The sequence below is a fragment of the Dreissena polymorpha genome, chromosome 6, assembly GCF_020536995.1.
Source record: "Dreissena polymorpha isolate Duluth1 chromosome 6, UMN_Dpol_1.0, whole genome shotgun sequence".
In the NCBI taxonomy this organism is placed as follows: domain Eukaryota; kingdom Metazoa; phylum Mollusca; class Bivalvia; order Myida; family Dreissenidae; genus Dreissena; species Dreissena polymorpha.
Genome location: NC_068360.1, coordinates 39,430,709 through 39,442,243, shown reverse-complemented (window position 1 = coordinate 39,442,243; position 11,535 = coordinate 39,430,709). Strand labels below are relative to the sequence as shown.

Genomic DNA, 11,535 nt, shown 5'->3' with positions numbered 1-11,535 from the left:
AAGTATTTCCCTATTCTTTATATTTTACGTATCGGATTGAGCAGGATTGAGTGTGTTCTTTGAGAGCCTAAGTAAGAAGGACTTTGTGAACATTATCGTTATTCCACCGACATGTATACTACAGTATCTTAGTCGTTACATGATCTACAGTCGTCGCTGGAGTCGATTGAACGGTGTGGTGCCAAAAAGAGCTTTTGCGAATGTTATTACAATTCAATAACTAAACATGATCGTTCTAATAATCATGTAACATGTAATATTTTACGGCAATAAATCGAAACACGTTTTTAATTGAGTGCATTTAGTTTTTCAGTGACATTATGGTCCGCTTTTACAACAACAACAAAATTTTAGGATATGACCGAATAAACACGAGTGCCGTTTTGGCGCGCATTTCGCCTTTGTTTATGTTTTCTCATATTATGTGCCTGTAACGCACAGTCATTGTAATATGATTTTAATGGCGTTTTCTTTTTAATATACATAATATGGACGTATGAAGTATCATAAAATGTAACATGTACAATGTATAAACAAGATTAAACTGGAAACATTAATATGTCATACACTTCTTTAAAAAAAAATAGTGCGTTGCGGTAGCAACTAAAAACTGAAAAAAAGAATTTAACCTTTGTTTTTTATTATTTACAAATGCTCAATTTCAACATGTTTCGTAATGGGTATCAACAACGAAAATCCTCTTTAAGCATGTTTCTTATCCTTTGCATAATGGACGTTTTACTTCAAAAATACCTATTATAAGTAGATTTATGTTATATTAGAGATTTGAAATTTAAGATGCAATGTTTAATAAAATAACCCAATATTATTTATTTTTTGAGAGACTTTGCACAGATGAAATAAGTTTTTGATTGTTTATTTTTGGATATGTTTCTAATATTTAGTCAAAAAGTGTCTGTGATACGAAGATGATCCAAGACGTTTCATCATTTTATGCGTATTATGCAGTAAATGTGTATTCCTGAACTAATCTTCTTCAACAATTATTATATTATTTATCGCGTTGTTTATAATATGTATCTTAAAATAAAATGTGGTCATTGCTGATATTTTATTTTTGTAACATGAATACTATACCGACGATAATTTTGTTAAAAAAAACGCTGTCCCGATATAAATTACTAAAAATATTTACTTGCTTTTGTCGTACTTGATCTTGACGATTTGTTTAATATATAACTGATATAACACTCAGTAAACTTACTTTAGAAAACATACCATGATCATACGCAGAGCGCCAAATAAATCAATTACTAACAAATAAACAGCAATTATCTAATCATGTCGACATGCGTACAATAACATTTCCATTAATAAGAATATCCGCAATTCAAAACAGTAAAATTACAAATTGGTTGAACGTTGATTCCATTACCCCTTTTCCGAAACAAACGTGTTGATTCTCATTCTATGTATTAAATCGTCTTTGTGAACTCAACTGAGATCTATATATCAATATTATATAGATCACGAAGCAAATGCAATACAATTCAGAACCTCGTTTTCTCATTCAGAGCAATATTATATATGTGTTTTCCAAAATTAAAATTTTTATACTTTAAAACTTGAATATTGTATTAAGATTTAATGATCTATTAGACAAGGATTTACAGAACTACGTAGACTGTCAGTCTTTCCGAAAGTAAACTTTTTAAAGTGCATTGATTCTCATCAGCGACACTTAACTAATATAACGACGCATATCATACTTTTTTAAGAATAAGTAGTTATTATTTTACCAGAAGTATTTAAGTGATAATTTAGAGATAATAAAAGTAAGAATGCTCAATAAACTTACAGAAAGAAATAACCACTATAGAACTATACATTCCCTGCCACGTGTTGAGGTAATGTTTGCGTCGTGATGAAAATCGCTAACATTGGGAATGCGAAACTCGTCACGAGTGCGCATCTCGGTTTATTCAAACTACAACGTACAAACTAGGCAGGCAATTTAAAAATAAATACATAAGGTAGTTATTCATAATGAAAACCGCAATCGCTTAATGGTGAAGCGTTATCCGTTATATGCAAAATGTAAAGTATGTGCAAACTTAAAATGAACTTTCAATTTGTTATCAGTAATTGTGACTATTCGGCCAGTATCGGTAAGCACTTGCCGCTTGTCGGAAATGGCCGGTGTGATCACAATGATGTTATCAAGAATACGCACACAGTGTAAACGTTATAGTTATTATATGAAATGATGGTGTGTATTGAGCTAAATACTCACATTAACTTTTGAAAATAATTAGTGTTTTGGAATATAATGCTTATACCGCTTCAAATTCTTGAAACAACCTTTGGTTTATTTCTAGATAACTTTATTACACATTTTATATTTTAGAATCGAAAGTAGAAACAAGCCTGTAAAATGGCGACCGGCGGAGGGAACATCAGAATTGATGACATAAGCAGCGACATGGCTAATGGATGTATAACGATGAGATATTGTGAACCGTGTAAGAAGGATAACACCTCTATAGATACCACACATTACTGTACCGTTTGGATTGAATTTCTGTGTGATGATAGCAAGAGAGGACACAGTCGCTTCAAATCTGGAAACCATGTATTCGTAAATGCAATAGACGTAACTGATGTACCTATTGTTGTGGATATGAAAGACATTGACACAAGAAGAAATTAAAATTCTTCTGCAAGGACCATTCACTGTTATGCTGTAGCAAATGTGCATTTATTCACAGGACGTGTAAAAGCGTTGAAGAAATTGCGAAGATTTCTGACAAGATGAGAGAAAATTTAAAAGAATTACATGATTCTTTTGTAAAAGCAGGCGACAAAGAGCAGCTTCAAATTGAAGACTGCACTAAAACAGTTAAGACTCTTGAAGGCAAGGTAACACCATTTCAGAAAACTATCGAAACTAAGATGGAGGAAACTATCAAACTCTTAGAGACTGCAAAGTCAACGATAACTAATGAAGCTTACACCATATTTGCAAACGAATCAGAGCGCTTAAAGGAAAGAAAGATCTCTTCTGAAAATACACTTAAGATAATTTCTGAAATGCAGCCAATGTGCCTGGGTGTGATTACTAATGGAACTCCACAACAGGCATTTATCCTCGCAAAATATATTGAACAGAAACTAAAAGAGATTGAAATAAACGACAATGAGCAAAGCAAGAAGCATTTCAAGATGAATTTATATTTGAAGTTTGCCAAAGAGACAGCATCGCTTCTTCGTAAAGGACCTGCAGTTGTGAAATTGATTGACGATGAGACAAAATTTTAACACAGGTTTGTTTTATAATCAGTTCAATAAGGATTTATGCTTTCTGGTTAAAGAGTCATATTTGCATGTTGTGTATTTCAATGATTGATATTTTAACGCTGACTAGTTTTTATTATTTTCTAATGTGTTCTTAAGATCATGATTCTGGCAATTCAAACATTAATTTTGTATATTTATGACATACAATTATATCAATTACTTTAGATCCTTATATATTGAACGAAACAACATACCCAATGTTATGGAAGGACAAATTTGTTTATGTGCATTAACATTCATTTCCAGTCACAAGCTCACAATCTTTATATTCTATTTCGGAAAGTGTTTTTGAAACGTATCTACCATTCAAACGATTGTATCATTAACACACTTGTTACAACGGTATTTTTCAGACGGTGTGGTCTGTTCATTTTCGCCCTCTCCAACAGTAGTACCCGATAGTGGTAAAACTTGTTTGGGTCTAAAGCAACTGAAGTGTCTAAATTTTACAGTCGCGAGGATGGATTTTCTGCCTGACAAGAGGCTAGTAGTTGCGTATGCAGATAAGCAATTATAGTTATGGACGACCTATTTACAAAAGCAAGGGAAGCAATTTTGTTTGTCATATCATCCAGTAGGCAGATTGTCTGTGTGTCGAATACAGATGTTGCTGTTATGACAGAATGCAAACAGATTGTCATTATCTCCGTGAGTCAAGATAACATTATTACATTAAAACGGACGTTAAGTTCAACACAGCAGTATGATTGCTTCTGCATTGTGGACAGTAACACAATATTCGCCATCAACGATTATGAAATGAAAGGTGCAAAAATAAGCGTTTTGGATGGCAAGGAATCGTTATTTAATAAATTACAATTTCAAAAAAGAACGACAGATGCCAATCACAGTAAATTATACTGTGCATATCTCAATGATAGTGTTACGTTGATAGTTTGCGACCTGGGCCACCAACGAGTATACATATACAACACAGCCACAGGAACATCCACAGACGTGAAATTAGACGAAACTATAGTACACGTATCCTCAATTCCTGACAAAACAGTGCTAGTGTTCTGTAGTAATAGTATTTTTAATATATCACTTGCCGGCCAAGTACTATCCAAATATAATACGGCTTACTTGTGGCCTCAAAAAATTTGCCTAAGTAAAGATTGTACCAGATTTGCTGCAACTTACGCACATAAAATGAATTTGATGGAATTGAAATTAACGTGAAACTTCAATAGAGATTTACGAACATTTATTAACCAACTTATTAAAAACATCAACAACTAACGCAACAATTTTGATAATTTTAATAAAAAAAAATAAAAATAACTTAATCCGGTATACGAATAAACAAGCATGGCTTTAATGACCATTTGAATTGATATTCATGTGACGTGCTATCAATAAAGTCTAAGAGTATCAATATCATCGATTATTTGACTTCTCAGACCAGATTACTTGCGTCATGTATATTTTGCTTTTTGTGTCATGAGTATAGCAATTAGGATATTAACGCTATGCAAACAAGACATGTACCATATCATTCGGATGTATCACGATATTTATTTAACCTCATATTGTTTTGTAAAAGAAGCAACATAACGTTTTAAAATAAATTAATATCTTTAAATTTAACAGAAAGGTTAACTTTAACAATCGAACCATTATTCGAAGATAAATTAATCTTAATATTAACAAGATAAGTTTGTGGAATACTATTTCCCCCCCCCCCATATATTTGACATTTGACCTTGAAGGATGACCTTGACCTTTCAACACTCAAAATGTGCAGCTCCCTGAGATACACATGCATGTCAAATATCAAGTTGCTATCTTCAATATTGCAAAAGATATGGCCAATGTTAAAGTTTGACGCAAACAAACCAACAAACAGACAGGGCAAAAACAATATGTCCCTCAGCAGAGACTGGGGGACATAAGAACATCCTCATCTATTAATATTCTCTGATAACGAGTCTTTTTAAACTCGTAAATGCGTGTATATTATCACAATGATACCTATCTGACAGAATAACCTGCATGAATTAAATCAAGAGGACCCATGTCGGTTAAAACGTGAACACGTGGATCCATTGAACTAGTAAATATATGGTTCATCGAATGATTACGTTATGTTAATATTATTTAAGAATACAGGAAATTAACACTTTGTAATTTGTAAAATACAAAACTCTGAAAACGACAATGAACAGGAGAGAAAATAAAATAAAATGTAATGCACACAATTTAATGTAGTATGAGTATAATATATCGGATGTATTTGTAAAGCGAGTATAAAGATATTATTACCTTTATTGAAACAGATAAAACGATGAACCAAAAAACTAGAAATAAAAGTTCGGAAAAAGGAGTAGAAGAAAATGAGCGAATTAAATTTAGTATTGAATTGCAAATAAGTGTTTGCTTAACAGCAGAAAACACCTGCATGTGAATGACGTGTTACGTTGGATAATTCCCAGATGGTTTGTGCAGATTTGTTTATACAACACATCGACATAATTTTGTTTCTATAACATATAATGGAAAACGTGTCGGTGAATTACTGATTTATGGTATCATACACAAATTGTTAAATGACTTTCTTCGTAGTACACTTATGATAATTAAATATGAGCTTGTACCACACATGTATTAGTTGTGTTAATAATACTTTCACACTATTTTACTTCATTTATACGAAAATATAGTTGATAACATTTGATACAAAATAATACGTCACTTGCTTTGAATAAAATACTAGCGGATGTTTACAAGATGTTCTCTTCATAATGTTGCAGGACTTTCATAATGTTTGTGCCCCCGAAGGTGGGCATATCGTGATCGCACTGTCCGTCTGTCTGTCTGTCTGTTTGTCCGTCTGTCTGTCACACTTTTGCGTTTAGGATTCGAAAAATGCTAATAACTTCTATGTCGCTTCAGATGTAAACTTCATATTTGGCATGCATGTGTATATGGACAAGGTCTTTTCATACGCACACAAATTTTGATCCCTTTGACCTTGACCTTGAACTTAGGGTCCGCGTTTAGGTTTCGAAATCTGCGTTTAGGTTTCCAAAAAATCGTTTTTCGGGGGCATATGTCTTCCTATGGAGACAGCTCTTGTTGTATATACACCGTACTTTAAAGAAAACTTATATAGTATCTCTACATTAATTTTCAGAATATTTTATCTTATGTTTTATATGTATTTGTAATGTGCAGAAATATAGAAAAAATGAAACTCCAGAAACAATACTAGGATAGAAATTTTGATAAACCTCCATTAATTGTTAATTGTAAGCGCATGCTTAATCACCTATGTAATAAATGTTATGTTATAAATGAACAGGGAATACAATTTCTTCTCAGATAAAGTTAACTATTTGAAAAACAAATTTCGGCTACCGCAATATAAATTCGCATGTTTGGTATGTGGCATTTCCTCTTATTTAAAGTTGTGAATACCGTCAAACAAAAAAGTTTATTGTTTACATACTATACTGTTGAAACACAACAACTAGTATCTCTAAAATAGAAATCAACTGAACAATCTTGTGTATATATTTAACTTATGTTTGTACTCCATATTAGTTAAAAGGCTTTTTTATTTATTTATTTTCGTATTTTGTAGATGTCGTGTATGGCTCTTGCGATAGGAACGATGTCATGCATATATTAAGTTTTGTACTTGCATATTATGAAAACGCTTAAATCATGTAATCACTCAAATGTATGATCAATATTTTTTCAAAATGTACGCACTATGTTTTAAATGCTTTATTCACAACCATGCTTGTTTATTTTGTACATTATATTCAATAATAAGCAATAACAAATATACACATATACATTGTTGGATATTCGTTTATTGCACACATGTGTTGTGTGTTGTGCAGCATATTCGTTATGTTATGTACGGTCATAGTGTCATGAAGATCTTGTTCATCCATGGGTAAGTTAACAATCTCATCAGTATCGCTTATATTTGTATCAGCTGACATAAATGGTTCAGGACAATAACTCGTTGCAAGGGTATGTAGATTATCAGCCGCGAGGGGTAACAAATCTTGCCACGGTACGTTAACAATAAACATCGTTATATCACACCAGATTGATAGAGGGTCTTATAACAGAGAGTTAATCAAAGCCTTATCAGCACTGGTATGTTGAACGTGTTTACTCAGATGTTATCAGTGATCCTTTAAATATCTGCATCGATCAATATTTGAAGTGCCTCGATTATAAAGAACATGTTTATTCATTTTACATTGATACGATTTCTCCGATATACCGCATTCTTTAAAGGGCCTTTTCACGTTTTGGTAAATTGACGAAATAAAACAAAAGTTGTTTCAGATTCGCAAATGTTCGTTTTAGTTATGATATTTGTGAGGAAATAGTAATACTGAACATTTACAATGCTCTTAAATATCCATTAGTTGCATCTTTTGACGATTTGAAAACCTGAAAAGTATAAAGCGATTGCAACGCGAAACGATTGAATAATTTAGAAAGTTCTGTGGTCGTTATATTTTGGGAAACTACGAAGATTGCTTATATAAGTAAAAAATACATCTACTCATAGCATGAACACGGATGGCCGAGTGGTCTAACGGGAGACTTTTTACTCCAGGACTCAGGGGTCAGTGGTGTAAGCCCTGTTGAGGGTTACTTTGTTTTTCCTTTTTTAATTTTATTCTTGTTTTTTTACTAGATAATTTTAGGTCCAATGTTTAAATTTATCAATATAAAGCATTTAATGACAAGCTTAAATACATGTCAAAATCTGTGAAAAGGCCCCTCAACGGGGGAATACTTCGACGTTTAACGTTCTAAAAATAACACGTTGAACAAACGTAATGTTATGTACACTTTAACAGTGGATAAAAAATGAAAATAGTCGGCTTATTCTTACAACCTTTGTGTCAGCATTCTTACCTGTATTATTATACACCCTGTACAAAAATAGAGGGATACCTGTCCGTCTGTCTGTCTGTCTGTCTGTCTGTCTGGCTGGCTGCCCGCCCGCCCGCAGGCCCGTTCGTCTGCCCGCCCGACCGCCCGCCCGCCCGTCCGTCCGTCCACCCGTCTGTCCGTCTGCCTGTCTGTGGACACAAACTTGTCCGTATGCGTTAGCTAACATGTTTCAACTTATAACATTAAAACCTGCAGTGATTTAAACTTATGATTTTAAAACTACTTAACCTATAAGCCTTACTAACTTAGACTTTCTATAACACCATTAATACACATTATTAGTTGATTACTTTACGCCTTTAACAAAGTTACGGAGGGCATGGTTGAATCACTATGGGATCTTTCCATCTGTATGTCTTTTCTGTTGGTGTATCCGTCTGTCTGAGTGTATGTCCGTCTGTCTCTCGGTATACACACACTTGTCCGATGGCGATCTCCTCCCCTCTTCAACGTAAAAAAAAATTCACACTTGCAGAAATTCTTCATCATTATATAAACAATCATATATTTCAAGAAAATATAGATGTACATGCCTGGTTTGCTGTAAATATATATTGCTTATCAACATATATAGGCCTGGCTGGCTTTGTTTTTCTTATGTCCTTACCAGCATATATATTCCTGGTTGGCTATGATATCCTTAATCAAATGTTCATGGTTATGTTTATCCACGATGCTTCACACACATATATATGCTTGGCCGTCTATTTTTATTCAAGTTCCTTTACCTGCTTATATATTCCTTTTAAGTATTTCCACGGGAGCTCCTGCCTTAGCTCTAGCTCAATTACCTTATGATTGAAAACAACCTCGACAAACAGCAATGGGTCGGATAGCACTCTTCACCCGAAATGTGAACGATATTTAGTATAACAATTATTCTAAGTTTTGGTAGATTATATGTCTTAGGCTAACCAGCGATGACACTTTCAGTCTTAACTTGATTTTCGCTATGAATATAATTCTTTCAAACGAAAAATATACCATAAAAGCAGACGGAACAAGCTGAGTTGATTCATTTGACTTATTCTCAAATTACTCCCCCCTTTTCCCGGGCACTGTATCTTAAATGTTTTATTCTTAATCACTTGCAGCGCATGATAGACATCAGTCAGTCGATCTATTACTTTCAAAGATTAAACATCGTTGCATACATTTATAATGTTCATTGCTAAAAGTAAACACATTTGTACATCTCATTTTGTTATAGTACGTATATTCTGTTTCTTTGTATAAATTGTATGTTGTATTCTTTTTATTGTTTAAATTGCTCAACGTCGGATAGTTGTATCTTTGTTTTATTATTACTTTTACTATCTTTAATCACGTTAGTTATTAAATCAATGTATTTAAAAGATTCAACATATCTTTTAAATTTATTATAATTAAGAGATACATTTGGTACAATCAATACGAGGTTTTAAATACCACACTAGAATAATAACGTACATGTTATTCCGATCGGCAACAACTGTATATTATATGCATGTATAAACACTACTGAATAATTGGATTTGTCTAGCAAAATTTTTGTTTGTTTTTATTTCTGCGATGTGGATGAAGAAGAACGTGTCCCAGTTCATATCTTCAAAGTTGACATACTTAAGTCTTCAGAGGATGTAATCGTTTTAATAACTTTCCAATATATACGAAATAAGTATAATTTCTAAAAATGCTATTGTATGAGCTCTGATTCATCTTTGTTTTGTGTCATATTATGAGGTATTTATATATTTCCGCCGAACAACGTTTACCAAATGACTGTGAGATCATTTCCTGTGTATATATTAATTTTAGTACTTTTTATGAAAACTATGACCTTATTCTTAATCATGAAAGGGCATAAACTAATTGCATGAACATTTTATGCCATACTGTGTTTTGTTTTCGATGTAATTGATAGCAATCTTTTCATATATGCTTGTTTCACTTAATCAAAATATTTGTGCCACAGGGGCCCGAATTATTAAACATCGAACGACACATTTAGGCTACATGGCACATTGAACAAAAAAAATGTTTGTCAAGCACCAACCTATATAAACAATTTATTTCAGTGTTTCTATTCCTTCGATTCGTTTTCATCTTCCACGCGTTAGTTATGGAACATTTTAATAATAAATTTATATTTAATGTAAGCTAAAACTTTAGGCATAACTTGATTCTAGTTTATGACTTTTGACGTTACAGGGCACAGAGAAGCAAATCGTTTTCTTATACTTATAAAGCATGTGTTTTGCTTTCTCACTATTAACGATGAATTCTACCTAGATATTTTTATGAATTCTATCCTAGATATTTCTTCCAGTATGTTTTGTATAGCAGTTGATGGGTATATGAGTATCCGTATTGTTCATGACAAATTGTATTATATTAATTTCGTCACTAATAATTAGTCAAGTTATACATAATTTAGGATTGCAGGTTCATGCAAACAATTTTATAACGTTTGTTATAAGGTGTGTATTATAATATGCTTAAATATCGGTTGATAGATGACAATGCATAATGCTGGTCATATAACCACGCTAAGACATTAATATCCTTTTAATTTTCGTTGTTTTGTAATGATTTGCTTGCTAAGAATTAATGAGTAAACTTGTGGTTAAACATATGTCAGAGTAAGGATACGCTTTTACAGAGGTTTGTAACATACTTTGTTAATTAAAAACCATGTCATGGTACAGGTATACTTGATTTCACCTTGATTGTCGCATACGTGTTTTGTTAAATTAATTGAATGCAATACAAACTGAAATTGACGATTAACTATTTAGTTAGTGTTCTTATTGTCTTAAGAAAGATGGTCTGATATGTGTGACTTATCGATACTGCGTTTCAAAATTTAGCCGACGTTTACATTAACTATGGTAAAAAGTTTAAGATTTTGTCCTCTAGACTTATACTCCGGTACGAAGGCTTAAACCTGTAGAACTAGATACATGTAATAAATACTAATGCTAATATTGAGCAGTCATATAGATACCAATACTTGTAATGTGTTGTGTGGTAGACAATTAACTTGATTATGCCCCAACCAATTATAAGATTGTTTTCTGATTTGCCTAAGATTAAACTCCTTAAACGAAGTACAAATTATACTTGTTTTGCGTCCGCTCTGTCATTTTCCCCGCGTACAGTTAATTTCGTAGATCTATTCAGTTTTGGTCCAGACTGCATTTGCTTAGATAATGTTTGCTACATAAACTGGTGTTTAATTTTCGTTTGCCCTGAATTATCATGTTTCAAATATATTGCGCAGATTTATTTTTTCGAGATTCTACC

The 11,535-nt window shown here is 32.7% G+C and overlaps 1 long non-coding RNA gene across 1 annotated transcript; it reads left to right on the top strand.

Moving 5' to 3' along the window:
- Nucleotides 1-2,147: 2,147 nt before the first annotated feature.
- On the top strand, nucleotides 2,148-7,119 carry LOC127834704 (uncharacterized). The gene is made up of 2 exons (XR_008028068.1): nucleotides 2,148-3,284; nucleotides 3,672-7,119. It is a non-coding gene; the product is annotated as an uncharacterized LOC127834704 (long non-coding RNA).
- The last annotated feature ends 4,416 nt before the right edge of the window (nucleotides 7,120-11,535 follow it).